This window comes from Carcharhinus amblyrhynchos, chromosome 32 (genome assembly GCF_965287045.1).
Source record: "Carcharhinus amblyrhynchos chromosome 32, sCarAmb.v2.hapA, whole genome shotgun sequence".
In the NCBI taxonomy this organism is placed as follows: domain Eukaryota; kingdom Metazoa; phylum Chordata; class Chondrichthyes; order Carcharhiniformes; family Carcharhinidae; genus Carcharhinus; species Carcharhinus amblyrhynchos.
The window spans coordinates 12,909,901-12,916,044 of NC_137355.1; positions in this window are offsets into that span (position 1 = coordinate 12,909,901).

The following is a 6,144-nucleotide window of genomic DNA, read 5'->3' on the forward strand; positions in this document are numbered from 1 at the left end:
AAAGATGTGCAGGTTAGGTGGATTGCCCATGCCAAATTGTCTGTTAGTGTCAGGGGGATTAGTAGGAGAAATATCTAGGGATACTGGAATGGGGCCTGGGTGGTATTGTTGTTGGTATATGTTTGATGGGCCGAGTGGCCTCCTTCTGCACTGTAGATACATAGAGAAACACAGAAACTAGAAGGGCAGGATGAGATCTCTTGAGCTTGCTCTGCCACCCATTTTGATGATGGCTGTTCATTGTATTTAATATCCTGATCTCCCCTTCCCCTATATCCTTTGATCCCTTTAGCACCAAGAGCTATATCTAATTTCTTCTCGAAATCAGATTTTTTTTTGGCCTCAACTACTTTCCGTGGGAGTGAATTCCACACATTCACCACTCTCTGGGTGAAGAAATTTCTCCTCACCTCAGTTCTAAAAGGTTTACCCCTTATTCTCAAACTGTGACCTCTAGTTCAGGACTCCCCCAGCATCAGGAGTATTCTTTCTGAATCTACCCTGTCTAACCTTGTTGGAATTTTATAATTTCTATGAGATCCCCTCTCACGCTACTAAACTCCAATGAATATAACCCTAACCGACTTAGTCTCTCCTCACACGACAGACCTGCCATTCCAGGAATCAGCCCGGTAAACCTTCACTGCGCTCCCTCTATAGCAAGGACATCCTTCTGGCTGATGGTGCTAGGTGAGCTTTGTAACAAATATTCATTGCAGTTTAGCTGGAGCAAAGTAAACAGAAAACACAAGAAGCTTTTTTGGATGGTGAGACAGTACCTGTGAAGGGAGAGTTAACGTCTCCAGCCCTTAGTCAGAACATTAGAGATGCCACAGATTTTAAATGAGTCTAAAGGCAGACAGAGAGGGGTAGGGAAAGAACAAATGGAAAGATCTTTTGCAGGGCGGAGAGCGGGAATAATTCATGAACAATCGTGATGGTGGTTACAAGGAATCACAAGATGGCAATGGGACAAGTAAGTGGAGTATAAGTGTCCAGCACATACAGGGTTAATGTGGGACAATACAGCACTGCCTATAGTGAAGTGAAAAGGCACACCACCCAGACTTAGGGACAGTGGGGGTGGGTGGCTTTCTGTGCAGAGTTTGCACATTCTCCCTGTATCTGCTTGGGTTTCCTTCACACCAGTTTCCTCCCACTCTCCAAAGATGTCCATGGTGGATTGGGCATGCTAAATTGCCTCTTGGTATCCAAAGATGTGTTGATTAGGTGGATTGGCCATGCTAAACTGCCCCTTGGTTTCCAAAGATGCACATGTTAGGTGGCTTGGCCATGCTAAATTGCCCCTTAGCATCCAAAGATGTGCAGGTTAGGTGGATTGGCCATGCTGAATGGCCCCATGTGCTCCAAGATGTGTGGGTTATGTGGGTTGACCATGCTAAATGCATGGGGTTACAGGATTGGGCAGGGGCAGGGTGGGGCAGGGTGAGATACTCTTTCAGAGAGTTGGTGCAGAATCAATGGGCTGAATGGTCTTCTTCTGCACTGTAAGGATCAATGGCCGGAGGTGATTCTTTCATCATCATATCAGGCAATGCATTCTCAAATTATTTTCTTTTAAAAGAAGAAGTTAAAGTTAATTTATTAGTCACAAGTATGCTTACATTCACACTGCAATGAAGTTACTATGAAAATCCCCCAGTCGCCACACTCCGGCGCCTGTTCGGGTACACTGAGAGAGAATTTAACATGACCAATGCACTTAACCAGCATGTCTTTCGGACTGTGGGAGGAAACCAGAGCACCCAAAGGAAACCCACTCAGACATGGGGAGAAGGTGCAGACTCCACACAGGCAGTGACCCAAGCTGGGAATCGAACCCGGATCTTTGTGAAGCAATAGTGCTAACCACTGTGCCATTCCAAATGCATTCCAAATCTGAACCAGTCTATGAGTTGTCCTCATGTCGCTTTTTCCATTCAACTTAAACATGTGCTCCCTGGTTACAGACACTGGAAGCAGTTTCAATTTATTTATTCTGTCTAAATCCATCAGGATTTTAAGCATTTATAACAAACCATCCTTACATAAAGACAAAAGTTGCTGGTTTATTCAATGTATCTCCATAACTGCAATTCTTCATCCGTGTAACCCAATCTTACTTGAATGAAAAGGTCAGTGACTCTGACATAACTACTTCAGGATAATAATGTAGCATGAACATTTTGATGTTCTTTGACCTTATCCCTGCAATGAGTTGCCTGTCAGCCCTATCAAGTGCACAGGAGATTGAGAGAAAGCGGGAGGTCATCATGGAGGCAGCACTATCCCAGCATCCTTAGCGAATGTGAATACCCTCTATGAAAACTATTGGTTGAGCGAAAGGAAGATATTAAATCCACAGGTCGTGGGATTAAAGTTTTTTTAAAGTTTAGAAGCTTATTTATTAGTATCGCAAGTCGGCTTACATTAACACTGCAATGAAGTTACTGTGAAATTCCCCTAATCAGTATTCTTATCAGTTTCACGATAACTGTCACCGTCACTATCAGCTGGTGCTGATCACAGGGGGTTCGGGGGGGAGTGGGGGATGGGGAGGGGGGGGGTGGGGGGGGAGGTGGAAGCACCCTGGACCCACACTGGTGGGGTGGGGGAGGTATGTTAATTTGTCATCTGATTGGGGAATCCTTTACAATCAGTGCCCCAATTTCAGTGCAACCATCTTTGTCAGTGTTTTTAGGCCTCACCCCTCAACATCCCAAACTCACAGACCACAATCAGTAAGGATAGGCAACAACACCTCCTCCACGATCATCCTCAACACCAGTGCCCCACAAGGCTGTGTTCTCAGCCCCCTACTATACTCCTTATACTCCTATGATTGTCTGACCAAGTTCCACTCTAACTCAATTTTCAAATTTGTTGATGACACCACCGTAGTGGGTCGGATCTCAAACAATGACGAGACAGAGTACAGGAATGAGATAGAGAATCTGGTGAACTGGTGTGGCAACAATAATCTCTGCCTCAATGTCAACAAAGCGAAGGAGATTGTCATCAACTTCAGAAAGCGTAACAAGAACGTGCCCCTGTCTACATCAATGGGAATGAAGTAGAAAGAGTCGAGAGCTTCAAGTTTTTAGGTATCCAGATCGCCAACAACCTGTCCTGGTACCCCCCGCCATGCCAACACTATAGTTAAGAAAGCCCACCAACGCCTCTACTTTCTCGAAGAAATTTGGCATGTCAGGTACGACTCTCACTCTTTTACAGATGCACTATAGAAAGCATTGTTTCTGGTTGATGGTTTATCAACCAGCTTGGTCTGGGCTCCTGCTCTGCCCAAGACCGCAAGGAACTACAAAAGGTCGTGAATGTAGCCCAATCCATCACACAAACCAGCCTCCCATCCATTGACTCTGTCTACGCTTCCTGCTGTCTCAGCAAAGCAGTCAGCATAATTAAGGACCCCGTACTCCCCGGGCCTCCAGAAACTCAACCAACGTTCTGGAGATCCAGGTTCGAATCCAGCCACGGCAGCTGGTGAAATTTGAATTCAATTAAAAATATCTGGAATTAAGAATCTACTGATGACCATGAAACCATTGTCGATTGTTGGAAAGACTCAAAAAGTACAAACAGGCACATTTGCAACACTGATAAATGAGTGAATTCTTTGAACACAGCTGTATGGTGCTGTTAAATGACTTTATGCGGGGAAGTTTAATTTAAATTGGATTGAACATGTTTTAAAGGGACTCAGCATTTCCACACAAGCGTTGTGGGTAACACCCAGAACAGAGGTGGACTTGATGAGTGTGGCTTGGTAAATGTAGGTTTTAATCCAACAAAGACAGCATGGATGTTAAATATATTCACTGGAATTCTACCGTCTCGCCTGCCATGGAATTGGAGCAGGCGAGGGGCAGACAATGAAATTTATCTATATTAATCCAGAAACTCAGTTAATGTTCTGGGGACCCGGGTTCGAATCCCGCCATGGCAGCTGGTGGAATTTGAATTCAATAAAAAAAATCTGGAATTAAGAATCTACTGAAGATCATGAAATCATTGTTGGAAAAACCCATCTGGTTCTTTCAGGAAAGGAAATCTTAATTAAAATTAAGTTTATTTATTAGTGTCACAAGTAGGCCTACATTAACACTGCAATGAATAAAAGTAAATTACTGTGGATGCTGGAATCTGAAACCAAAGGAGAAAACGCTGGAAAATCTCAGCAGGTCTGGCAGCATCTGTAAGGAGAGAAAAGAGTTGATGTTTCGAGTCCAGATGACCCTCTGTCAAAGCCGCAATGATGTTACTGTGAAAATCCCTTAGTTGCCACATTCCGGCGCCTGTTCGAGTACACTGAGGGAGAATTTAGCACGGCTGATACATCTAACCAGCACATCTTTTGGACTGTGGGAGAAAAGCTAAGCGCCCGGAGGAAACCCACGCAGACACGGGGAGAACATGCAGACTCTGTACAGACAGTGACCCGAGCATCGAACCCGGGCCCCTGACACTGCGAGGCAGCAATGCTAACCACTGCGCCAGCACGCCGCCCTCACAGCTCATTGTCAGCTTACAGCCGACGAGCGACTGTGCATCAATGAAACAGGCGTGGCCGCTGGAACAGACAAATTAATTAAAGTGCCGGTGGTGGGGGGGGGGGGGGGGAGCTGGAACAGGGATTAATGTAAAGTCTGGTGTTCGTGTGATTAAACTGCGCCAGTGCGTGACGCAAAATTAATAAGTGTCCAAATGACAGATGTCCGTGTGGATCCAAGTGCCAGCCTGCCTATGATGAGAAGGTGCCAAATAGAAAGGCTTCATCAAAATCGATCGGCTTTCCTTCCTCCTGCTAACTTGTAACGCTAATATCAATGAACAGCATGCCATTACAGGAACGTGAGCAATCTCCGGGCATGTATATAAAACCCCGCATTCAATCTCTGACTGAATGACCCTCTTTATCATACTGCAGCGTGACGTTCCACAACAGTCACATTTTGAGTCACGGCTGACTGTGCCTAATAAAACCTTCATTTAAACCTTGGCAGTGACTGGAGATTGTTACAGATTGCCCGCCCGCTGCCTGCCTTTGGTGGCATTTGGATGCCAACGTCACAGAACGTCAGCGCCCCAGCATCGGTTTCTGCATTTTCCCCTCACCCAGTGCCAGGCGACAAAGGAACTCGACGCAGTTATCAGCCTGAATCCGTGTTGACTTTGATCGCAATGCCAAGTCTGTCTGCTTGTTTAACTAAACTTTGCTTCTCTCCTCTCCTGAGGGGCTTTCTCCATAGAACGGGAGAGAGGGAGTAAAGGGAATAAGAAGAACTGCTCCGAATTGGCCTGAGATCCTTTAGAATGGAACGTCAGTAAAACAGGGGAATAAGAATACTGGTCTGAACTGGTCTTATATCCTTTAAAATGGGGTGCCAGTAAAACAGGGGAATGAGAATACTGGTCTGAACTGGCGCGTGGCACAGTGGTTAGCACTGCTGCCTCACGGGACCCGGGTTCAATTCCCAGCTTGGGTCACTGTCTGTGTGGAGTCTGCACATTTCCCCCGTGTCTGTGTGGGTTTACCCTGAGTGCTCCGGTTTCCTCCCACAGTGCGAAAGATGTGCTGGTTGGGTGCGTTGGCCATGCTAAATTTTCCCTCAGTGTACCCAAACAGGTGCCGGAGTGTGGCGACCAGGGGATTTTCACAATAACTTCATTGCAGTGTTAATGCAAGACACGAATAAATAAACTTTATTTAAAATGGAGCACCAGTAAAACGGGGAAAATGAGAATACTAGCCTGATTAGGTCTGTTCTTCTCTCCACAGATCTGCTGATGGCATTTTCTGTCTGTTTTTTTTTACAGATTTCCAGTTTCCACAGAGCTTTGCTTTTGAGTTCCGTAAAAGAAAGGGAATTTGGTTATCTCACATCAATTGAAGATCTTGTCAGAATAAAATTGGATAAGAAGGAATGAAGCCTGAACCTTAGGCTTTAAGTGAGAAAGAAGATGGAGACTGAGATTTCTTTTCAAATATCATCACATAGATGATATCGTCCTTTGTTAGTTTGAACCTACTTTAGTCAATTAATTATTGAACCCGTTTGAGAGGCTCTTGTATATTCATCGAGCAGCGTGTCTCCAGGAAGACAGGGCTGCTTTTGATTAAAA